The sequence below is a fragment of the Schistocerca serialis genome, chromosome 3, assembly GCF_023864345.2.
Source record: "Schistocerca serialis cubense isolate TAMUIC-IGC-003099 chromosome 3, iqSchSeri2.2, whole genome shotgun sequence".
Lineage (NCBI taxonomy): Eukaryota > Metazoa > Arthropoda > Insecta > Orthoptera > Acrididae > Schistocerca > Schistocerca serialis.
Window position 1 is genome coordinate 553,261,527 of NC_064640.1, and position 26,874 is coordinate 553,288,400.

The 26,874-nt window shown below is 42.7% G+C and overlaps 1 protein-coding gene across 3 annotated transcripts in view; it reads left to right on the top strand.

Moving 5' to 3' along the window:
• The window catches only part of LOC126470446 (1-acyl-sn-glycerol-3-phosphate acyltransferase alpha-like), a 790,262-nt gene that overhangs the window by 193,375 nt on the left and 570,013 nt on the right, over positions 1-26,874 (top strand). Inside the window, exon 1 of one of the 3 annotated variants that reach the window (XM_050098284.1) lies at positions 7,576-7,832. The exons of the other annotated variants lie outside the window; for them this stretch is intronic. The gene's annotated coding sequence lies outside the window, so the exon portion shown is untranslated. Of the gene's footprint in view, positions 1-7,575; positions 7,833-26,874 lie in introns of those variants that run through there. 3 annotated transcript variants of the gene reach the window in all.

Consider the following 26,874-nt stretch of genomic DNA (forward strand, 5'->3'; position numbering starts at 1 on the left):
CTACATTAGCTATGTAATAATACAAAATAATAATTTGTGCACACAACAGTGTTGTGTGTGTAGCCGCGTATTTGGTAACGTGAGCCACCACTTGGACAGTGACGGTTACACTACCGTCTGCGCCAGTGGCAGCACAGCTGCCGCCGAAGACAGATTTGCCGCTCGCTTATTTTTCCGCTTAATGTGCAACAACTAATTTACGTCAGTGCGTTACTGTTGGAACCGCGGTGACGATCAACTGACCGCAGCGGAAAAATCCGTCGTGTGTGCAACCGGCCTTAAGCGAAGTGCCCAAGGGGCGTGAACGCCGATGCGTGCCACGCTTTCGTAATTGCGTTCGATCCATGACTGGAGTGATCCCATTATTCGTGGGTCGTGGACAGGTCACACCGATTGAAGTGCAAACGAAAGTGTGACTCAAACGAAAGCGTGATTTAGCTGATCGCGTGAAGCCGTCCATGAACGATCTGCTCATTGAGAGTTGTGCTGTGGTGAGTTAGGTTATTGCTGCTGTTTCGGCACAGAGAATGAATTGGCTGGTGTATCCGGAAGCAGAACGGAAGAAAAGACAATGGTGGGTCAGGAACTTGATACTTCAAAGAAAATCTGGGGCACATAATTTGGTTGACATGGAACTAAGACATCATTACACTAAAGTTTTCAAAAGCTTATTACGAATGTCGCAAGTTCAGTTCTATTAGCTTTTGAAACGCGTTTCACCACATATTTCAGAATCAGATACGAATATGAGACAAGCAGTAAAAAATATTCCACTTGGCGTGGTCTCGCTGAGCTCGTCAACATCACTTTAATCCACAGAGAGTGATTGTGACTGCTCCGGTTGTGGTTGTTCATCTGAGTTTGTTGGTCACACATGCAATCAAAACATTAATTTTGTGTGTTCCCGGGTTCGATTCCCGGCGGGGTCAGGGATTTTCTCTGCCTCGTGATGGCTGGGTGTTGTGTGATGTCCTTAGGTTAGTTAGGTTTAAGTAGTTCTAAGTTCTGGGGGACTGATGACCATAGATGTTAAGTCCCATAGTGCTCAGAGCCACTTGAACCATTAATTTTGTTTCAGGTGCCGATAATTTCAGACGAATCGAAAAACATAGAATATGGGTTTACAGAGCGATGACATTTTCCACGCTGTACATTAGCTCTGGTCGGAAAACACGTTGACATTCTTACCCATCCCGCTACTGGATCCAATTATCACAATTACAAAAATAATTTTCATAGTGTACTATTAGATTTTGCTGTGTCCGATTGTTGTTGCCTGTATGTTGTAGATGTAGGGGCTAAAGAAAGAAGTCCTGATGGATGTGTATTTCAAAACAGCACATTGTACAACGCTTTTGAGACTAATTTCCTTGCTATGCCAACTGATGTTATTATTGTAGAGGACAAGCGTTACGCTAAAAACGCGTTCGGCTTAACATGTATCCACAAGAAAGAATCTACCACTATCGAGTCTCAAGGACTCAAAGAGTTGTAGAAAATACTTTTCGCATACTTATGAGTAAATTCAGAGTATTTGAAAAACCAATATCTTTAAAAATACAGTCTGTGGACATAGTAGTATTAGTGTGCTGCGTGTTGCATAATATGCTGCGGAAAACGAAACCTGCCTACATCTCAGCAGGTTAAATCACTGTGAGGATGGAAACTATCGTAGTTTCCCTGAATCGTGGCGTCAAGAAGAAATTACTGGCCTACAGAACCTTCCGCAAACGGCCCACAGACTTCCGCATCGACAGGTACAACAAATTCAGCAGAGGTACCGTGATTACTTTAATAATGAAGCTGCTGTGTCCTGGCAAAGTGAATAGAACTGTAGATCACATCAGTGTCAGTATTGTGCTCAGTTAATTTGTACAGAGTCAACTTCAATTTGCATGCGTTGACAAAGTAGATGTATTGCTACATATAATTTTGTCATATGACTGTAGTGATTCGGTGGAAAATGGGAGTGAGAATATCTGTGGAAAGGAGAGGTGTGACCTGGCACTGCAAGTGGAGGAAGAAAAGTGGTGGGAGGACCGAGCCAAATGGAGAGGACTCGTCAGCATTCAGACCCGGCAGTAGCTGGAGCGGGATCCGGTTCAAATGGTTCAAATGGCTCTGAGCACTATGGGACTTAACATCTGTGGTCATCAGTCCCCTAGAACTTAGAACTACTTAAACCTACCTAACCTAAGGACATCACAAACATCCATGCCCGAGGCAGGATTCGAACCTGCGACCGTAGCGGTCTCGCGGTTCCAGACTGTAGCGCCTAAAACCGCTCGGTCACTTGGGCCGGCGCGGGATCCGGATATAGATAGATAGATAGATAGGTAGACTGTAGTGTTTATGGTGCTAAATATTGCATTTAAAGAAGGGGTTACAATTTCTCTAAGATACCTATTGTTTTGCATAATAATTATAAAAATTGTCGTTATAATGTAAATGTAAGACACAATTTTGAAGTATATGAAGTTTTAAAACTGGAAACATAAACTTTTATTTGACTTACCAGAATTGATTGTACGGTTCATTGCTGAATGAATGGGCCAATAAAAGAATTCATCCTCTCAAACCAGAAGATTTTTTCTTTATAGCGTCGTTAGTGTTTACTCCAGACCGTTTAAAAAAAAAAAAAACAGAAGACGTAAACTTACAACTGAAAAATGAAACACGTTTGATTTGAAGCGTGAGTCCTTAACGCCTGCCTGTGACTTCAAGGTCAAACTCACGACCTTCCGTGCACATGACAGTATGCCTCAAGCTAGAGTCTCACGCCCAGTGGGAACCCGGCTTATATACGTAGCTCAGCTGAGAGGAAAGAAAAATCATTATTGTGGTATATTGTTACCCATACCTGGAATTCTCACTGTTTTTTTTTCCAAATTTGAGTAGCCATCCTGCGTAAAACAATTGGCGAAGTAATCCCTAATCTGTAGGTTGACTCTTGCATAGATTACAGCGGCCAGCCACTTTTTAAGGTGCTGTTTATTTATTTAAACAGCGCCGTTACCGGTTTCGAACGTACAAGTTGATCTTCAGACGGCTAGGTCACTTTTTGCATTAGATTTCGCATTTTGTTTCCCCAACTGACGAAATTTCCTCGGGGTGGTGGTGCCCTACGACCGAAACAAGATGCGAGGCAATGTCTTTTTAACTGTAATTGTGCCTCACAACGATTTTAAGTGATGTAAAAAAATTATTAAAGGGAAGATGTTTCGGTTTCTTACGATGAAGAATCCACGGCATTATGTTCAAGTGCATACTGCTTATGATCTTGCAGCAGCGAAAACAGTATAATGGACTTCTTATGCGTATGTATGTACATAATGTAAAACACCACTCACACACTAAGAAGTTTCATCACATGGAGGTATTTATACAAAGATGGCGATGTTACAACGATAACAATGCCAAAGACTTTCGCTCTGACATATTTCGTTATGTACATGTATGTGACAGTAAAAACTTACAAATTGCCAATGTCACATAATTACTATTTACATTGAAAAAGAACTGATTAAAATTAAGATAAATAAAGCAGTCAGTTGCAAAGTGTTACTGCAGTGATATTTCATAAATATTATGGTATACATTGAAACCAAAGTAAGTGATAAGGGCCACATGTACATAAATAAGTATTACAACTATGAACATATTATGGCATACTTTGCAAGCACAATAAGTGGTTTGGGATGGATGTGCATGTATAAATAGTACAACACTGGACATTTCATTAGCTAAAAAAATGGAAAGCAGGTGAATGAAATTTTGAAGAAAGGCTGCATTGGCTAACTCGGTTCGTCTATTGAGATGATTTTGTGGAGATTTGCTTTTATGTACATATATTTGAATCTCCTCAAGCAAATTCATTTAGCTACCTTTCTGAGCATGTTGCAGTACTTGTACATGGTCCTTAATGCTCTTTATTCTATGACTGTTGGTAGTTGTGTTCATGGCAAATGTGGATTTTGAAATTTGTTCGAACGTTTGGCATCTGTATGCTCTTTGAACCGTGTTTCAAGGCTTCTTCCAGTTTGTCCTATATGGTAAGAGGGGCAAATTTGACAGCTGAGGTTGTATATGCTGAATTTTTTGTATGTGGGGTTGTTATTCTTTAAGTTGTGAACTGCTAACTGCTGAAGTTTGTTGTTTGTGTGGAAGCTTATTTTAATGTGTGTGTTTTTAAATAGATTGCTTATTTTATAGGATGTGCTCCCTAAGTCCGCTATTGATACCTCTTTTGCCTTGCAGTGTCATACTATCAGAGTGCGGTCCATATAATGTTTCGTCAAAGCGAATACCGCCTTGCTTTCTTACATTCATTCTTACGTTCCAACATACGCATTATCCTACATAATCTGTTGTTAAAAATCATTTTCTTCACATTCAAATATAATAGGATAAGATTTCAAAATGTGTATTTACGCTGCATAGCCCCACCTCGTTTGAAAACAAAAGACATACGTTTACCTGGTATATGCAAGCGACCTTCAGCTAAACGTTGTCCAGGAGATGAACTTTTAAGTACATTACAGTCGCTAGATTTGCCATAAACACTTATATCAACATACGTGAAGCAGTAAACAGAGTTCAACATAGCTAGAAGTATACAGAGAACTATTGTTTATAATTGAAGTGGTCTGAACCCGTCGTAGGCAGCATTCTTATGCATACAAGTATATGCACATCATCAATGGCTCTTAAACAGTTAGGAAAATTGTAATTTCCACCAACAGAATGCAAGAAGGTAGTGAAAAAGCAACTGTATTTGTTTGCCGATAAAATCATTCCTAAAAGTAGTTTAATCGAAAAAAAAGGTTCAAATGGCTCTGAGCACTGTGGGACTCAACTTCTGAGATCATTAGTCCCCTAGAACTTAGAACTAGTTAAACCTAACTAACCTAAGGACATCACACACATCCATGCCCGAGGCAGGATTCGAACCTGCGTCCGTAGCGGTCTCGCGGTTCCAGACTGCAGCGCCTAGAACCGCACAGCCATTTCGGCCGGCTTGATCGAAAAGTTGATGTCTCTTAAGGAAAATGTTTTTATGCTTTTTAATTCCATATTCAGATTTTATGGTTATAACAGCAGCGCTAATAATGTAATTCTATCCGAAAAATTTTAATGGGCACGATAGAAACAATATTAACATACATTAAAACGAATTGTTGAAGGACATTCAGTGCCCGTTATTGTTAAAAACAAGACTGGCATGGCTTTTTTACACCGTGACATTTTAATATTTGTATGTAATGAGATGTCAATAGGCGATGAGGTATTGTTAAGCCTCTAGATTTGTTAAGCTGCTAAATTTGTTATTGGTAGATTAGAACAAAGCAACAGAAGTGTTATAGAGATTCTTTGGGAACTGATGTGGGAATCCCTGGAGGAAAGGGGACGTTCATTTCGATAAAAACTATTGAGAACCGGCCTTTGAAACTGACTGCAGAACGATCATAATGCCGCCCTACATACATTTCATGTAAGGACTACGAAAGTCTGCAAGACCTTAAATAAGGTAATGAGTCGCAGTCAACATAATAGTATGCCAGTAGCAATTGATGATGATGAGTCTTCTGTGCACCCGCTCATTCCCTCTTTCAAGAGTCACTATCGTGAACAAAAGTTACGGGATTGTTGACAAGCGAAATTATGAACACTACAGTCAGATTCGAGCAGTCTCAACGGGTTTCAAACCACAGATCAGGAATATTGCAGCACACACCATCGAACATGTCGTAGATACATCCATTCACTAGCGCATGTTCCCAACAACAAGGCATACCTAAAAGTGCTGTATTGATCACAGCTGAACAATCAGCCAGTTCCTGGAATCAACGGCCTGCCCGTGGACACTCATCTTACAGTGGCAACACCCAGACCTGCAATAAGTCCTCCTGTGATTTCGCCACAGCTAACAAATTCACCGGAATTCTCCTACTCACAAGAATGAACTGATAGTTACGAATTGTTGGAGTTGGGATACATAGATGAAAATTAGCCATTATGTATGTATGATATGTACGAGAAAACAATAAAAATGCTTTTCTTACCTTACTGTAACTGACTGCTCTTCCTCGACTGCTGCATATTTTCTCATTACAGTATCTTGATGTGATAATTTTGTGCACAGTATGCACAGCAGCTCGTCGAATGAGCTGTTAGACATACGATAATAGTTGAACTTCTCAGAATGCTCACATAAATCCACGTGTAATGTATGAAAATGCTCCGTAAGTAATCGTTTCCTGACAATTGTATGGACCCAGAATTGTCGACTTTGCTTTCATCGTTGATATATTAGATACATAGCTACACATCGTAGTTGTGCATTATTGTCATCTCCACGTTCCCAAAAGGTGTCTGACGCGTGCGTTATTGCCCCGACACTTCTGCCGGTGATCTACAGTCTGTCGTGTGGGCCCCCCCCCCCCTCCACCCTCCCCTTAACCTGTTAAGTAAGAGAATGGCTTTTTCTTCCTCTGGCATAACAATAGAGTACATGGTTGTGAACAGGACTTAATTTCGGCCAGAACGGCGTTCCGACGCAAAACAACAAGGGGTGCAAGCCCCTCCATAAAAAACACGACCGCACCATAACACCACCGTCTCCGAATTTTACTGTTGGCACTACACACGCTGGCATATGACGTTCACCGGTAAATCGCCATATCCACATTCTGCCATCGAATTATATTGTATATCGTGATTCGTTACTCCACACAATGTTTTTCCACTGTTCAATCGTCCAATGTTTACGTTCCTTACACCAAGCGAGACGTCGTTTGGCATTTACCGGCGTGTGTGGGGCTTACGAGCAGCCGCTCGACCATGAAATCCAAGTTTTTTCACCTCCTGCCTAGCTGTCATAGTGCTTTCAGTGGATCCTGATGAAGTTTGGAATTCTGCGTGATGGGCTGGATATGGGTTCAAATGGCTCTGAGCACTATGGGACTCAACTGCTGTGGTCATAAGTCCCCTAGAACTTAGAACTACTTAAACCTAACTAACCTAAGGACATCACACACATCCATGCCCGAGGCAGGATTCGAACCTGCGACCGTAGCGGTCACGCGAGTTATCATAGCAACTGACAACACAAGCTACGAGGCATCCGGGGTGTTGTCGGATCGTGTGCGGTGGCTGCCGTCCGGTACCTTCCAGTGTGAGAAAGCCTTGAGATACGACGTGAAGGTGTAGTATCAAAAGCAGTCGCCATATCGCGGTCGATGGAAAGCCCGAGCAGATACCGTGATTTCTGGAGCTGTGACGTAAAGTGGTCGAGCCGTTGGATTTCTGCACAAGCAGAGCCCCAGCGACTGACGGCAGTACTCTTCCATCAGCTACGCGTCCGGCGCTGACTAAACCCCACACTGAGCACTGCGCATGACGCAAGCGGACTTGGGCCGGCCACGCCGCTCACACGAGTGACGTGTCGCAACCTGTGAAGAGTGCGAATCGCGCGACCGTGTCAGCCTATGTCCAGAGGACAAACTCGTGCAACCGCCCCGGTCGCCGGTGTCACGGTCGGGTGCAGATAACCCACTCGCAAACCCGACACATTCGTACGACGCGCACTGTTTATCGACTGACAATAGTGTCAACGTTTTAAGGGATGTAACTACCGCGCGCGGATTGACCTTCCGTTGTTACTGTCGGGCCTCAAAGACCCAGAGTGATTAGTTTTTGGTACTATAACCGTGCCGCATTTCGTGTAGCTTCTTATCTTTCACTGTTGTGAAATTTGATTGTTGAATGTGGATCGAAGTTCATTGTGTAGGAGTGAATTTGACGTGTCTGCCAGAATCGCCGGTAGCAAGCAGGTAAGTAATGTTTGGGTCTGCAGGACCCACAATAGCACTTGTGATATCTTCTTTTGTAACACAAATACGATCTCATCTCGCATTCAGTACGCTGAATCACCCTGTTGATTTCAGTAGAGAGCTAAAATGGATGAGAGAGGAGATGTGTTAAACTATATATAACTAAATGAAATGGCTAATAAAGAATCAGGTGATGAAGGTGTAGACTCAGACTCCGAACTATATGGTGGACACGATACACAAAGTGAAGGAGGTGGAGATACAGTGATACAAATCAGAAAAATAGTAAACTTTTTTTTTGGTAAGGACAATCATGCTAAATGGATGAAAGACACTCCTGATCATCGTATCAGGACTAGGAAACATAATATATACCATCACTTATCTCAGGTGTGAGGGGAACTGCGCAGGATCAGTCCCCTAGAACTTAGAACTACTTAAACCTAACTAACCTAAGGACATCACACACATCCATGCCCGTGGCAGGATTCGAACCTGCGACCGTAGCGGTTCCAGACTGTATCGCCTAGAACTGCTCGGCCACTCCGGCCGGCCGAACGTATTTGCAATGAGAGGGTGAAAGATATGCCCTCTGCAACTACAATTTCTAGCATAGATGGTTATAAAGTGTAGAAAGCGCAATCGAGTAATAGATTTCGCTTGGATTAAAGCACATTCTTGAGTAATGTATTACGAGAATATCATACAACGTCACGTACACGTAACAGCGCCTCGAGCTGCAGTATGGCAGCTATAAAATTCCTTTATTGAAACTTCAGAGTAAGACACAACAATTTTAACCTTTTTCGTATAATCGTATCACAGCAGTTTCTCAAGCTGCAGTTACCTAGATTTTTCAGGATGTTTCAAACAAAATCACGAATAATTAAATATGTAAATGCTTTACGAAGAAGGCAACATTTGCACTACTGTGTAGGTATTTTCAACGCAATACCAGCAGTGTATACTAAATAAAGTGTTCAGCACATTTTCCTTTCGGCCACTACGGCCGGCTGTTTGGTTAAAACTTAATCTTTCGCTTCCAGCAGCGGACGCAGAGCACACGAAGACGTCTCGTTATTTGTCGGCACGCTGGCTTAAACATGCACTTTTGCATGTTGCTAATAAATATTTGTCGCATCTTCATGAATGCCAGAGAAACTTTTGTTCGGAATTTGGTAGATGTTCCCTCGCTTCGTCCAGCTTTCAGCAGGTGCCCTAAATCTAGTCTGCAGAAGCGCTGTGTTATTAAAAAATGTTTGTTATACTTTTCAAACAAAGCGTTAGATTGCAGCTCGAATTTCCCATTAATGCCTTTCAAAGCACGAGAACACACGCGTCCGTGTAACAGGTTTCAGCAAATATGTACACGGGGCCTGTCAACCGGAAGCTCCGGCGTTTGCATTTTATAATGCGTGTTATGGGTAGAGTATTTTGAAAGCTTGTTCGTGTAATATTGACTTGTCTATTCTAAATAAAATATTGCTGTATACTATGCAGTTTAAGAGTTTCATCGTTACTCTGGTCATAAGCCATTGATAGTGGTAGCATCTATGGCTACGGATATTACAAGGAACATTAAAAACGGTACGACAATATTTTTTCTTAGTAAGAGTGGAAGGATACAAATTGTTGAGTATCTGACTACTCAACATCAAATATCAGAACGAAGACGTAGAACACAAAGGGAAAAAATTCAGAAGCATCATTCAGTATTCCGTAGAGAAGTATGTGCCGAGCAAGGTCATAAGGGATGTAAACACCCGCCATGATGTTACAAAACTACTACGTAAACAAAGAGAACATCGCACATTCAAGACAAGTCAAAAACCTTGCTGATAATCAAAATCCGAAGTAAGTGGAAATAAGCGCAAGGAGAGCAATGAGAGAGGCGTTCAGTGGTCCAGAACGTAAAATTTTGCCAATTGATGTGACCGAAAACCCTATCAAAGTACATTCGTGAAGTGTGTCATCATTACTGAAATAACATTAATTATTAAGTTTTTGAAAGCAGCCACAAGTCGCACTTTGTATTTTTTAGTGACCCGTTTCGTTCTTTAAATGAACAAGAGCATAATCAGAATATACAGTTTAAAGTTGGTAGACAGCATTAAAGATGGACTTTAAAGATGGTTAACAGCTCCAAACATTAATCTAGCTGTACTATAGTACATGAACATAACGTTTAAAATACGTTTCAAGTACACTAGTAAATGATGACACCGACAGCGCCAACTTTAAACTGTATATTCTGATAATGCCCTCGTTCATTTGAAGAGCGAAACCGGTCAATAAAAAATACAAAGTGCAAGTTGTGGCTGTTTTCAGCAGTTTAGTTTTAACAGTCGCTCCCCCTGCAAGCAGCGTCTGCTCTTGGTAGCATTAATTACGATAGAAACATCAGGTATAATCAATACTTGCATTGCACCAATTTTATCTGCACATAGCGGTAAATTATATATATTGCTGTGTCTTATAGGTAGTGGTGAATAATGAATAGGACAGGAAACACAGGTATAACATACTGATTACTATTATTTATTTATATATTCTATTTAGCTGTATGTACCTATTATTAATCATGTTGTGGGTTTTGGTGCAGAGATCTGTTAAACACAAATGTAAACGACAAAATGCGCATTGGATAAATGATGCAGTTGCGCAGTTGGGTGCTGAGCAACTGTTATCTTCCGTACTCCAGATAACATTTTCAGCAGCATCAAAAGCATCACATTCAACTGGAAATGTCATTTTCTTTCTTGAGCATGTTGTTGAATATGGGGGCATTGAGCTGATTATGATTAAGTGCTTGAAGGCTCACGATAGCGATACAGCTGTGAAGTATCCGTGTTGCCAAGTAAAACTTGCTCATAAAAATGTTTAGCTAACTTTTTGTACTGGCGAAAAGAGTATACATCCAAAGGTTGAACAAGGGACGTTGCGCCAGGCGGAATGGTAAAGGGTGTTTCAAAAATGACCGGTATATTTTAAACGGCAATAAAAACTAAACGAGCAGCGATAGAAATACACCGTTTGTTGCAATATGCTTGGGACAACAGTACATTTTCAGGCAGACAAACTTTCGAAATTACAGTAGTTACAATTTTCAACAACAGATGGCGCTGCGGTCTGGGAAACTCTATAGTACGATATTTTCCACATATCCACCATGCGTAGCAATAATATGGCGTAGTCTCTGAATGAAATTACCCAAAACCTTTGACAACGTGTCTGGCGGAATGGCTTCACATGCAGATGAGATGTACTGCTTCAGCTGTTCAGTTGTTTCTGGATTCTGGCGGTACACCTGGTCTTTCAAGTGTCCCCACAGAAAGAAGTCACAGGGGTTCATGTCTGGCGAATAGGGAGGCCAATCCACGCCGCCTCCTGTATGTTTCGGATAGCCCAAAGCAATCACACGATCATCGAAATATTCATTCAGGAAATTAAAGACGTCGGCCGTGCGATGTGGCCGGGCACCATCTTGCATAAACCACGAGGTGTTCGCAGTGTCGTCTAAGGCAGTTTGTACCGCCACAAATTCACGAAGAATGTCCAGATAGCGTGATGCAGTAATCGTTTCGGATCTGAAAAATGGGCCAATGATTCCTTTGGAAGAAATGGCGGCCCAGACCAGTACTTTTTGAGGATGCAGGGACGATGGGACTGCAACATGGGGCTTTTCGGTTCCCCATATGCGCCAGTTCTGTTTATTGACGAAGCTGTCCATGTAAAAATAAGCTTCGTCAGTAAACCAAATGCTGCCCACATGCATATCGCCGTCATCAATCCTGTGCACTATATCGTTAGCGAATGTCTCTCGTGCAGCAATGGTAGCGGCGCTGAGGGGTTGCCGCGTTTGAATTTTGTATGGATAGAGGTGTAAACTCTGGCGCATGAGACGATACGTGGATGTTGGCGTCATTTGGACTGCAGCTGCAACACGGCGAACGGAACCCGAGGCCGCTGTTGGATTACCTGCTGCACTAGCTGCGTGTTGCCCTCTGTGGTTGCTGTACGCGGTCGCCCTACCTTTCCAGCACGTTCATCCGTCACGTTCCCAGTCCGTTGAAATTTTTCAAACAGATCCTTTATTGTATCGCTTTTCGGTCCTTTGGTTACATTAAACCTCCGTTGAAAACTTCGTCTTGTTGCAACAACACTGTGTTCTAGGCAGTGGAATTCCAACACCAGAAAAATCCTCTGTTCTAAGGAATAAACCATGTTGTCTACAGCACACTTGCACGTTGTGAACAGCACACGCTTACAGCAGAAAGACGACGTACAGAATGGCGCACCCACAGACTGCGTTGTCTTCTATATCTTTCACATCGCGTTGTCTTCTATATCTTTCACATCACTTGCAGCGCCATCTGTTGTTGAAAATTGTAACTACTGTAATTTCGAAAGTTTGTCCACCTGAAAATGTACTGTTGTCCCAAGCATATTGCAACAAACGGTGTATTTCTATCGCTGCTCGTTTAGTTTTTATTGCCGTTTCAAATATACCGGTCATTTTTGAAACACCCTGTATTATCTGTATCTGTTTATCTGAAGCTACGAACAGGTCCTGTTGGAGTGAAAATGAACCTAGAACCAGATAACGTTTTGTTCCAATATTATAGGACAGACTTATTCTACAATTGTTTACGAAACTCTTGTCCACTTTGCCTGATTTTGAAGCCTTCATGCATACGTTCGGAGGTCGGTTAAGAACGTTCTTTTGCACAAGGGGACCAAATATACCACTTGGCTGATGGAAGACAATAATCCGTTGAGAAAGAAGTCTACCTTCCATGGATATAACTGGCTGAATTGTGTACGAATGTGATATTCCAGACGCTGAGCCGGCCGATGTGGCCGAGAGGTTCTAGGCACTTCAGTCTGGAACCGCGCGACTCCTACGGTCGCAGGTTCGAATCCTGCCTCGGGCATGGATGTGTGTGATGTCCTTAGGTTAGTTAGGTTTAAGTAGTTCTAAGTTCTAGGGGACTGATGACCTCAGATGTTAAGTCCCATAGTGCTCAGAACCATTTGAACCAGACACTGATTGCACCCCGACTATCGTCTCTCGTTCACCCATGCAAGATAGTGTGTGGCCTCTGTGACTGTCATAAATGCAGATTGGTTGGTAATTAGAATTTCAGCTTCTGTATAATTAGCAACGATAGTGTCCATGAATTCAGTACCAAATGCAGTCGCATAAATCTCTCTTCTTGCGGTTGAGAATGCTTGTGTATTAAAAACTGCGTAACTTTGCGATTCACAATTTTGTTAACTGCCTTGAAATTCCACAAGCAGGTAGATTCATTTTTGGATTCCGTCAGTCAAAGCCCACTAGTTTGAGAAGTAGACCAAACGTACTGCGATATGACATTGAGTTTCTTAAGTTTTGTTCCTTGTTGTTCTGGTAACGGGATACATAGTTCCTGTCCTTGACCTTTCTGAAGTGATTCATTGAGCATTATTTATTTTTTCGCTTCAGTTAGCTTCTTGATATGATTGAAAGGAACATAGACATTAGCTACATCATCAGTGAAAGGGTCATAAAATGGTTCGACATCAGTAATGTCCTCGGAAGGCATTTGCACCAGTTCTTCATTCTCCAGGATTTCGGTGATAGTTGCATCTTCAAGTTTCTTGATCAAACGGAATGTAGTGTTTGCAGTCTCTCTCTTCTTTTCACTTAGTTCACTTGATGATGACGGTAATTCAGTCTAGTGTAAAATGTATAACACTTCGTTTGTTCAATTCTCATTGTGCACGATACAAAAATAAATACAAGATATACACTTGCTGTTCTCTATATAACTCAAACACAAATACTATAAAGTTAGAAAATACTTCACTTGCACGGCCAAGGCACATGCTGCTGCGCACACGGGTTACCTGCAACTGACGTTCTGTTACGACCCATTCAGAATGGGCAGCTAAAATATGCGTTACTGACATCTAGTCGATCGGTTATGTCTACATAGAAAACATGAGTTCAATGCCCGCGAGACACTTCGCGAATGTACCTTGAAAGAGGTTCTGGCTTTAACGTAAAGTCAGTAAGCGCATTGAAATCATTCATCCAGTCACTCAGAGACCACACTGGCACCGAAACAGGAGATGATAGAGAAAAGGCCGAAACACTGAATTCGGTCTTCCGAAAGTGTTTCATCAAGAAAGGTCGTAATACGGTCCCTCATTTCAGTCACCGTACGAACATCGAAATGGAAGATATTAAGCTAAGTGATAGCGGAACAGAAAAGCAACTACAATAGCTTAGTACTGGAAAGATATCAGAATCAGATGAGATACATGTCAGATTCTTCAGAGATTATGCGAAAGAACTTGATCCCTTACTAGCAGCAATTTATCGTAGGCTGCTGAAGCAGAAAATGGTACCTTTCGACTTGAAAACAGCTCATGTCATTCCCGTTTTCAAGAAGGGTCATATGACAGATGCACATAATTATAAGCCTGTATCATTGACTTGAACACGTTGTAGAATTATGAACCATGTTTTGCGCACATATATTATGTCGAGTTCAGAGGACGAAATCTGCTCCATAAAAATCAACATGGATTCCATAAACAGAGATCTTGCGAAACAACTCGGTCTGTTCTCTGTGAGATAAACAGTGCTGTAGACGTCAGCCTCAGGTTGATGCCATATTCCTGGATTTCAGGAAGATATTGACCACCGTCCTGCACTGCCGGTTAGTGTAAAGAAAGTACGAGCTTACCGATTATCGGCTGGCCGCTGTGACCGAGCGGTTCTAGGAGCTTCAGTCCGGAACCGGGCTCTGCTACGGTCGCAGGTTAGAATCCTGCCTCGGGCATGGATGTGTGTGATGTACTTAGGTTAGTTAGGTTTAAGTAGTTCTAAGAATTAGCTTACAAAAACTTGTTCGACCGATTCTTCAGTATTGCTCAATATTTTGGTACCCTTACGGGATAGTACTCATAAAAAAAATGGTTCAAATAGCTCTGGGCACTATGGGACTTAACATCCGTGGTCATCAGTCCCCTAGAACTTAGAACTACTTAAACCTAACTAACCTATGGACAGCACACAACAGCCAGTCATCACGAGGCAGAGAAAATCCCTGACCCCGCTAGTATTCATAGAAAAGATGTAGAACATCCATAGAAGAGCACTACGTTTTGTCACAATGTCGTTTAATTGGCGGGAGAGACTCAACATTTCTGCACAGTTGTTAATTAATCTTCTACAGACAGTCAGCTACATGGAGTTTGATTTTCCTTCCTAATGAGTTGTATGCCGTACTAAGATACGGGCTTCGTCGTGGAAATTTCAGTGGCTCTGTAGATCTTGCTGAACCACGCCCAATCCGGCAGCGTACAGACTGTTCATCAAGGAACTCCCATATCTGAGTATCAAAGTGCGCTGGAGCTCCGTCATGCTATAACGACACGATCTGTGATTCCCTTGCCTTCGATCTGAGGTATTAACCAGGCTTGCGTCATGTCCAGTGAAGAATTTTCATCAATATACCGTTGAACATTTGAACAGGCATGGTGATGACGTGGTGGCACGCACCACGAGGCAGGTTCACTTTCAACTTCTGCACAAAATGGAGATTTTCCTTAGACCAGAAAACAACATTCTCTCTTACTGAACTGTGATAAATCGCACATTCGTGAAACAACACCACTCTTGAACGAAACAACAAATCGCGGCAGGCGGCAGCTCCTTGCTGCGGATGGATTTAATTGAAAACTGCTCCGTTGACAGCAACGGCGAGCACGTTTCCTCTTACGTTTTTCGTACGTCCTGTATTCAGCCTTTTTTGGCACTGTCTGCAATAAAGCACGTTTCTCTTAATGAAGCAGGGTTACTTTGCGAAGTGGGACCTTGACAAAGCAATCTGTAAACGCATTCATTAGCTCCGTCTATGCTCCCTTGTCTGTGAACGTTAGTGCACAAACTGGCCGCTAATCGCTCCTCAGCAGTGTAACTGTCCGTTCACTTCACGATAGAAACAATGTAGTACTGAAAAAAAAAAACATACAATGCTGCCAGCAATGGTTTTCGTCAGCCTCAAAGCAGATATATAAATAAAACACCTGTATGTTCACACAATTGTAGAGAGTAAAGCTGCACATGTTTATATGCCATTTAGGTGAGTACCCGCCATTGTCTGGTTATGTATGTATTCCAGCCTTCTGTTAGTCCATCTCCTGCCTTCCGTCTCTCTGTCCACCTCCTCTAGCCCCCCTCACCCTCCCATTCTCTTTCCATCTCCTACTGCCCCTCTCTCTGTCCATTTCCTCCTCTCCTCTTTGTCCATTTCCTCCTCCCCTCTTTGTCCATTTCCTCCTCCCCTCTTTGCCCATTTCCTCTTTCCCTCTTTGTCCATCTCCTCCTCCCCTCTTTGCCCATTTCCTCTTTCCCTCTTTGTCTACATCTACATCTACATTTATACTCCGCAAGCCACCCAACGGTGTGTGGTGGAGGGCACTTTACGTGCCACTGTCATTACCTCCCTTTTCTGTTCCAGTCGCGTATGGTTCGCGGGAAGAACGACTGTCTGAAAGCCTCCGTGCGCGCTCGAATCTCTCTAATTTTACATTCGTGATCTCCTCGGGAGGTATAAGTAGAAGGAAGCAATATATTCGATACCGCAGCCAGAAACGCACCCTCTCGAAACCTGGCGAGCAAGCTACACCGCGATGCAGAGAGCCTCTCTTGCAGAGTCTGCCACTTCAGTTTGTTAAACATCTCCATAACGCTATCACGGTTACCAAATAATACTGTGACGAAACGCGCCGCTCTTCTTTGGATCTTCTCTATCTCCTCCATCAACCCGATCTGGTACGGATCCCACACTGATGAGCAATACTCAAGTATAGGTCGAACGAGTGTTTTGTAAGCCACCTCCTTTGTTGATGGACTACATTGTCTAAGGACTCTCCCAATGAATCTCAACCTGGTACCCGCCTTACCAACAATTAATTTTATATGATCATTCCACTTCAAATCGTTCCGCACGCATACTACAGAAGTAACTGCTACCAGTGTTAGTTCCGCTATCATATAACCATACAATAAAGGATCCTTCTTTCTATGTATTCGCAATACATTACATTTGTCTATGTTAAGGGTCAGTTGCCACTCCCTGCACCAAGTGCCTATCCGCTGCAGATCTTCCTGCATGTCGCTACAATGTTCTAATGCTGCAACTTCTCTGTATACTACAGCATCATCCGCGAAAAGCCACATGGAACTTCCGACAATATCTACTAGGTCATTTGTATATATTGTGAAAAGCAATGGTCCCACAACACTCCCCTGTGCCATACCAGAGGTTACTTTAACGTCTGTAGACGTCTCTCCATTGATAACAACATGCTGTGTTCTGTTTGCTAAAAACTCTTCAATCCAGCCACACAGCCGGTCTGATATTCCGTAGGCTTTTACTTTATCAGACGACAGTGCGGAACTGTATCGAACGCCTTCCGGAAGTCAAGGAAAATAGCATCTACCTAGGAGCCTGTATCTAATATTTTCTGGGTCTCATGAACAAATAAAGCGAGTTGGGTCTCACGCGATCGCTGTTTCCGGAATCCATGTTGATTCCTACAGAGTAGATTCTGGGTTTCCAAAAACGACATGATACTCGAGCAAAAAACATGTTCTAAAATTCTATAACAGATCGATGTCAGAGATATAGGCCTATAGTTTTGCGCATCTGCTCGACGACCCTTCTTGAAGACTGGGACTACCTGTGCTCTTTTCCAATCATTTGGAACCTTCCGTTCCTCTAGAGACTTGCGGTACACGGCTGTTAGAAGAGGGGCAAGTTCTTTCGCGTACTCTGTGTAGAATCGAATTGGTATCCCGTCAGGTCCAGTCGACTTTCCTCTGTTGAGTGATTCCAGTTGCTTTTCTATTCCTTGGACACTTATTTCTATGTCAGCCATTTTTTTCGTTTGTACGAGGATTTAGAGAAGGAACTGCAGTGCGGTCGTCCTCTGTGAAACAGCTTTGGAAAAAGGTGTTTAGTATTTCAGCTTTACGCGTGCCATCCTCTGTTTCAATGCCATCATCATACCGAAGTGTCTGGATACGCTGTTTCGAGCCACTTACTGATTTAACGTAAGACCTGAACTTCCTAGGATTTTTTGTCAAGTCGGTACATAGAATTTTACTTTCGAATTCACTGAACGCTTCACGCATAGCCCTCCTTACGCTAACTTTTACATCGTTTAGCTTCTGTTTGTCTGAGAGGTTTTGGCTGCGTTTAAACTTGGAGTGAAGCTCTCTTTGCTTTCGCAGTAGTTTCCTAACTTTGTTGTTGAACCACGGTGGGTTTTTCCCGTCCCTCACAGTTTTACTCGGCACGTACCTGTCCAAAACGCATTTTACGATTGCCTTGAACCTTTTCCATAAACACTCAACATTGTCAATGTCGGAACAGAAATTTTCGTTATGATCTGTTAGGTAGTCTGAAATCTGCCTTCTATTACTCTTGCTAAACAGATAAACCTTCCTCCCTTTTTTATATTCCTATTAACTTCCATATTCACGGAGGCTGCAACGGCCTTATGATCACTGATTCCCTGTTCTGCACTTACAGAGTCGAAAAGTTCGGGTCTGTTTGTTATCAGCACGTCCAAGATGATATCTCGACGAGTCGGTTCTCTGTTTAATTGCTCGAGGTAATTTTCGGATAGTGCACTCAGTATAATGTCACTCGATGCTCTGTCCCTACCACCCGTCCTAAACATCTGAGTATCCCAGTCTATATCTGGTAAACTGAAGTCTCCACCGAAGACTATAACATGCTGAGAAAAGTATGTGAAATGTATTTCAAATTTTCTCTCAGTTGTTCTGCCACTAGTGCTGCTGAGTCGGGAGGTCGGCAAAAGGAGCCAACTATTAACCTAGCTCAGTTGTTGAGTGTAACCTCCACCAGTAATAATTCACAGGAACTATCCACTTCTACTTCACTACAGGATAAACTACTAACAGCGACAAACACGCCACCACTGGTTGCATGCAATCTATCCTTTCTAAACACCGTCTGTGCCTTTGTAAAAATGTCGGCAAAATTTATCTCTGGCTTCAGCCAGCTTTCTATACCTATAACGATTTCAGCTTCGGTGCCTTCTATCAGCGCTTGTCCATCTCCTCCTCCCCTCTTTGTCCATTTCCTCCTCCCCTCTTTGTCCATCTCCTCCTCCCCTCTTTGTCCATCTCCTCCTCCCCTCTTTGTCCATTTCCTCCTCTCCAATGTTTGTCCATTTTCTCCTCTCCTCTCATTGTCCATCTCCTCCTTCCCCCATGTTTGTCTGCCACGTCCTCCCCTCTCTTTGTCCATCTCTTCCTCCCTTCTCTCTGCCCATCTTCTCCTCCCCTTTCTCTCCGTCTCTCTCCTCCCCCACCTATTCTGTACATATTGTCACTATCATATCAGTAAGAGGCTGGTGGTTTTTATCCCTGATCGTACCTAATATGTGTACCAAATTTGGTTGAGGTCGTTACGGGAGTTTAGGATAAGCTTTTCACCCATGGTTTTTTCAGCAGAAGCACATGTCACATATATTTCACATATTCCACACACATTTGAACACGTATTTCACCTGTATCTCGAGTGAATTTCTCGTAACTCAGTGATTATGACGTCGTATGTCCTAAGCAACGTGTCGTACAGTTACATACCTTTGCAGATACGTACTGTGGTATATGTGAATACTGTCTGCAAAATGTATTACGAATACAGTTAGTAGTAAATAAGTAATAACACACCATGCTTCACGCGGCAGTTTTACAGCATGAGCAGTGACAATGTAGTAACCGACATTTTTTTTTTTTTCCTTTCATCACTCTCTAGTGGCTGTCAGCGAGAAAAAGTTTCTTAATGGTTTGAAATTATGTGCGAAGTTTGTTGCAAGACATAAAGTGCTCCCACTAAATTAAAGGTACTCGCACGGCGTGAGTTACAGTGCTTTTTCACCCTCACCCCATTTTCTTTGACAGATGAGTGAATAGTACTCCAGAGTACAAAGTTCGGTTGAAATCGGTCCAGTGGTATAATGGGAGATGTGTAACAAATGCATGCATACGTACTTCCGCACGTACTTTCAAATGGCTCTGAGCACTATGGGACTTAACATCTGAGGTCATCAGACCCCTAGAACTGACAACTACGTAAACCTAACTAACCTAAGGACATCACACACATCCATCTCAGAAGCAGGATTCGAACCTGCGATCGTAGCGGTCGCGCGGTTTCAGACAGCAATGCCTAGAACCGCTCGGCCACATCGGCCTGCACGTACGTACGTACATTAACTTTTATAATATGTGTATAGATACCGCTGACGTTCTATAATTCTGTAACAGACTGACATGTTCTATGCTCATACACTCCGTAAACAGAGATCATGGCAAACGCAGCTCCCTCTATTCGTCCTTGTAATCCAGAGCGCCGTACACAAAGGCGCCCAGGTGAATGCTGTGTTCCTTGACTTCCGGGAAGTAATGGGTAAAGTTCCGCACTGTCTTTTAGTGAAAAAATTACGATCTTACCGAATATATGACTAGATTTGTGACTGAATTCAGGACTTTGTAGGAGACTGAACTCAATAGGTTACTACAAACGGTACAAACTCGACTGATATAAATGTAAGTTGCAACGCTAGAAGACTGTGGAGAGATCATTAGTGGAAGGACCAGCAGTTGACGCTGAGGATATTTAAACATAACATGTTGCGCTTACACTGTCCGAATAAGCTCCTTCAAAAGTACACTTTAGGAATTTCAACACTAACTCTTTCCATAACTCACAACACCTCTCTTGCCCACTGGAGTCGTTAGTGAATATACGATCTCATGGCGAAATTGTTGGAAATAAATAGCAACAACCGTAAAACACCTAGGGGTAACCGTCCGGAGTGACCTAAAGCGGATCAGCACCGTAAAACTAATCGTAGGAAAAGCAGATGCTAGCCTGATGTTTATTGGAAGAATGTTAAGTAAATGTACAACATCCACGAAAGAAGTGGCGTGCAAAATACTTGTCAGACCGATTCTTGAATGTTGTTCATCAGACTGCTCCCTCATCAAGCAGGATTAAGAGAAGAAACAGAGAAGATTCAACCAAGAAAGGTACATTTCGTAATGAGATCTTTAGGTAAGCCCGAGAGCGGTTACGGATATTCACGGACGACTCCAGTGGACTTCGCTACAAGACAGTATTGTGAATTACGGAAAGAGTTAGTGTTGAAATTCCTAGAGCGTACTTTTGAAGCAGGTTTGGAAACATATTACTTCCTTCCACTCATGTCTCGCGAATAGACCTCAGCGAGAACATTAGAGAAATTGGAAACCCGCAAACAGCTGTTCTTCGCATGGACCATTCGCGAATGGAACAGGAGTGGGGGATATGAAAGGGATGGTCCTACAAAGTATAAAGTGGCTTGCGGAGTGTAGATGTAGATGTAAAAGAGGGGTATAGGGACTTCTCGAACATTGTGGACTTAGTGCATTGGGTAAAGTGTATGAGATTAGATAAGATTAAATTAGATTAACTCTTCGTTCCATGGATCCATATTGTGGTCTTCGTGGTTGTGGAACATAACAGTTTTCTACATTATGTAATATTAATAAATATACAGTAATAATAATGTTAGTATATACGGTACATCAATTGATGCTGTTCAGAAATTTATCTGTGGAGAGTAGAATGTGGCTACTGGTAAATCTTTCAGGCTTCCCTTCAACTGAACTTCATTTGTAGCTAAATTTATTATGGTTACTGGCAACTTATTGAAATTGTGGTTCCTGAACACTGGACTCTATTTTCGACTACAGTGTCTTTATTCTTCACGTAGGTTGTTCTTCAGCAATTAGATCCACCACCTAGCGGAGCACTGTCGTGTTAAAACCAATCCTCGGATTGAGGACAGCTTCATTTGCAAGTGCCATGAGAGGGGTTTCCAGTAACAGAGACAGTCCACGGCTTGTGTGTTGGTGGGTCTCTGAGGTGCGCTGTGCGCCCGACGAGAACAACGCTGGCCCCGTCCGCCGAATGATGCAAGAGGCGGCGCGCCGTGGCTTTGCTGTCAGCGCCAGGCCTGTGTATCAGCCCACGTGCGCAGCATTGTAAATGGCGATCGCCAGCGACTCCGTTGCTTTGTGACCCTTCCGCGCTCCTTTCGATACGAAAACGTGCTCCCATTTTTTCTGCCTTGTTCTCTCGGTAGCTTCGCCTAACTGTTTGAACTGTTCTGCAGTGCAAGTTAATTACTGAAATTATTTTCTTATCACAAGTAAATTTTGTTTCAAAAGGATTCATCCATTTTCACAAGACTGTACAGGATGTTGCAGGAGGAACAGTAAATAGTGACGAAAAAAATCTTAACACCAAAACATTATGTATGTAGAGTACTGAAAGTTAGGGACTACATTTGTGTGGATCAAATATATCACTTATTAACATTTAGAGCTAACTCCCATTACTCATACCAACTAGAAATTTTCTCCAAATCGTCTTGTATCTTCCTAAGTCACTCAACTTAGACGCTTTACCATGCACCACAGCATCATCAGCAAACAACCGCAGATTGCTGCCCTCCCTGTCCGCCAAAGCATTTATGTCTATAGAGAACAACTGCCCTGTCACACTTCCCTTGGGCTCTCGTGACGAAAGCCTTGTCTCTGATGAACACTCGCCGTCGAGGACAACATACTTGGTTCTACAGGGTGTTACAGAAAGGTACGGCCAAACTTCCAGGAAACATTCCTCACACACAAATAAAGAAAAGATGTTATGTGGACATGTGTCCGGAAACGCTTAATTTCCATGTTAGCGCTCATTTTATTACTTCTCTTCAAATCACATTAATCATGGAATGGAAACATACAGCAACAGAACGTACCAGCGTGACTTCAAACACTTTGTTACAGGAAATGTTCACAATGTCCTCCGTTAGCGAGGATACATGCATCCACCCTCCGTCGCATGGAATCCCTGATGCGCTGATGCAGCCCTGGAGAATGGTGTATTGTATCACAGCCGTCCACAATACGAGCACGAAGAGTCTCTACATTTGGTACCGGGGTTGCGTAGCAAGAGCTTTCAAATGCCCCCATAAATGAAAGTCAAGAGGGTTGAGGTCAGGAGAGCGTGGAGGCCATGGAATTGGTCCGCCTCTACCAATCCATCGGTCACCGAATCTGTTGTTGAGAAGCGTACGAACACTTCGACTGAAATGTGCAGGAGCTCCATCGTGCATGAACCACATGTTGTGTCGTACTTGTAAAGGCACATGTTCTAGCAACACAGGTAGAGTATCCACTATGAAATCATGGCGGTGAATCGAGGAAGTACAGTACATACTGACGAAACTAAAATGAGCTCTAACATGGAAATCAAGCGTTTCCGGACACATGTCCACATAACATCTTTTCTTTATTTGTGTGTGAGGAATGTTTTCTGAAAGTTTGGCCGTAGCTTTTTGTAACACCCTGTATTACTTAAGAAGTCTCAGAGCCACTCATACATCTGTGATCCTATTCCATATGCTCCTACCCCCGTTAACAGCCTGCAATGGGGCACCGTGTCAAACGCCTTCCAGAAATTAGAAATATGGCGTCTGGCTATCATCCCTCATCCGTAGTTCACATTATGTCACGTGAGAAAAGGGCAAGCTGAGTTTCGCATGAGTGACGCTTTCTAAAACCATGCTGATTCGTCGACATAAGCTTCTCAATCTCACGAAAGTTCATTATATTTGAACTGAGAATATGTTAAAGAATTCTGCAGCAAACCGAGTTTAGAGATATTGGTCAATAATTTTGTGGGTCTGTTCTTTTACCCTGCTTCTGTACAGGAGTTACCTGCGCCTTCTAGTCGCTTAGGGCTTTGTACTGGGCGAGAGATTCACGATAAATGCAAGCTAGGTAAGGGGTAAATACCGTAGAGTACTCTCTTAGGTAAAATCTAAATGGGATTCAACTGACCTGGTGATTTATTTGCTTTCAAATCTTGCAGCTATTCCTCTACGCCAGGGATGATTATTGCTATGTCGTCCATACGGGATCTGTGCGATGGTCAAATGATTGTATGTTTGTACGATTCTCCTGTGTGAATGATTTCTTGGACGTGAAATTTAAAACTTGGGTTTTCGTTCTGCTATCTTCAACTGCCCCAACAGACTGGTCAACAAGGGAGTGAATGGAATCCTTAGACGCTATTAGCGATCTTACATAGGACCACTAGGTTATAAAACAAGAACTGTTATTTCAGTTTTTATCCGACATTTCTCAATAATACACGGACGGAAAAAAAAATCGGAGCGCCAAAAACCAGTTAATGTAGAGTAATGAAATTTCGCGAATAAATTTGTCTAGGTAGTATATTGAAGTGACTAACATCGAAAGATCACAGGTTAATGTAAGCGCGAGGTAAGCCACTGCAAGTGTGAAATGCTGGTACATTAATAACTGATGTAACCGCCAGAACGTTCAATGCAAGCGTGCTAACGTGCATGCCTTGTGTTGTACAGATGCTGGATGTCAGTTTATGTAATGGAATGCCCTTGGTCGGTCAATGCATCGACGGGTAATGTTGTTTGTGAATGACGCTGGAGTTGCCGTCCGATGATGTACCGTATGTGCTCGATTGGAGACAGACTGGTGATGCAGCAAGCCAAGGCAACGTGTCGACACTCTGTAGAGCATGTTGCGTTACAAAAGCGGTATGTGGGTCCATGAAAGGCAGCACAACGGGTCCAAACATCAAATTGACGTATACATTTGCGGTCAGGGTGCGTGGCATAACGACGAGAGTGCTCCCGCTGTGATATGAAATAGCGCCAGCATTCATGTACAGTGGCTACATTCCTGCCAAGTCATTTTGCAACATCGCAGAAGGAACATACAGATTCTCTGGCCCTATTACGAGCACACGACCTCGTTCAAATTCAGTAACGTGTTGACCACGGCGTCTTTGTCGCCTTAAAGGCATTCTTGACTAACATAGCTCATCACGTCCAGCCTCTAACGCTTACGACCGTTACAGCGTGTGTTTAAAGCAAACCTGATGTGACATCTCATAGAAGCGCTACCAGCGCTATTCTGATGCGAATGTTGTGAAATCTGAACAGAAATCACCTTTCAAATGTAGAAACACGCCTACCAACATTCATTCAAGTCGCACAACTCTTTCTTGGTGTTGCGATTTTTTTCCGACAGTGTATTTTTTGAGGGTGTAGTATAGGTTAGAGATACAGGTTGTTACAGAGAGATATGTTCCTTTCACCTGTTGGTACTACAGCTGCTTCGGGTGGGTTTATCGATTGCCATCTTTGTTTTAAAGTTCAAATTGTGCAGTTGTGCTTGATTTTACATGATCGAATTTCTCTGTTTTTATTTTGATTTGTCGGTCAACGCTACTGTATTTCTTAAGTATGTCGTAGGTATATCGACATGGTATTTGTGTACGGGTTTTCTAATGGAAACGCAGCTGCTGCTATTGGATCTTGTAGATAATGCGGTAGACTATAGCGTAACCGCAAAATACCAGATACAAGTGTTTACGCGTACTCTCATAAAAGTATGTGAGACTGTAGCACTGCCCAGGATCCATCTCTCATCTGAACGTGCAAATGAATAGTGTGTGGATGAAGAAGAAGACATTCAGTTCGCAGAACGTAGTCCTTCCAAGCAAACGCAGAGTTTCTACATGTATCGGTGTTCCACATACAAAAATATGGCGGACATTACGTGTGCACGGACTGTATCCTTATCGTTTAGAGGGGATTCAACACCTTCGGCGGAGAGATGTTGCTTTGAAAGGGCACGCCTGATTTCCTTCCTCGTCGTTGAATCAGTCAGAGCTTGTGCTCCGTCTCTAATGATCTCGATGTCGGCGGGACGTTAAACCCTACTCTTCCTTCCTTCGAAAAAGAGATGAAGGCAGGCGACTGGAATTTTGTCGTTGGCGAACTGCAGATCGCCTGGTAATACTCTGTCAATATTCTTTGCTGATGCCATTTTCAGTCGTGACGGTGTCAACAACACTCGTAACTCCCATTGGTGGTCCGACGTAAACTCATATGTCTCTGTGGTGGCACGGTATCAAGAACGCTTCTCTCTAAATCTGTGGCGTGGTATGATACAGGCGACTGACTTGTCCTACTTTGTTACCACATCGTCTTACAGAGCCCTGTTATCTAGATTTTCTTGGAAACGAGCTTCCAACGTCACTGGAAGACGTTCTTTTGGCTAGAAGGATGGATATGTTCTTCCAGCATGACGACGCCCTTGTACATTCGTCATCAGGTGACACTTCATGTAAATCTAACATTCCCTGAAAGATGGATCGTCAGAAATCGTCACGGCTCTTGGGCACGAATTTCCTCTGATTACAGTTTTATATTTTTACGTGTATGGATCGTTGAAAAGCAAAGTCTACATTGAAAAAGGAAACAATATAGACGACCTCATGGTTGGAATTATGAATAATGCTGTCCTCAAAACAGAAGGCCATGCGACCCCAGAGTTACACGTGGTGTTGTCAAGAGAATTCGAAAGTGCACTGAAGTGGGTTTAATTTATGAAAATTAACTTTGAACTTTAATCATTTACTTTTATAACGATAGAAGCTGAAGTAATGAATTAAAATTCGTGCCAAGGTAGCGACATGAGTCCACGTCTCTTACTTACTAGGCAGATGTGCTATCCACACCACCCAGGCATAGTCGCCAACACAGCTGCACAAATACCCTAGTCCGATGCCCTCCATAAGACAAACTTCAATTCACACCTCAGCTCATCTTGATTTTCCCCTTCTTAAATCGTCAGCATTGCCGAGGCTTTCCCATAAGGGAATTAAGGGAATAGCACACCTGTTTTATATGTAATGGGGAAATTCTGCCTGTACCTCAGGCATAGGTGATGCATTGATCTGATGTAACTACATTTTCCTTGAGACATATTGAGTATCAGCTTTATGTTCGATAAGGATAGAAGCTCAAGTGATGAAATAAAATTTGTGCCAAGGCTGGAACTTGCTCCCTG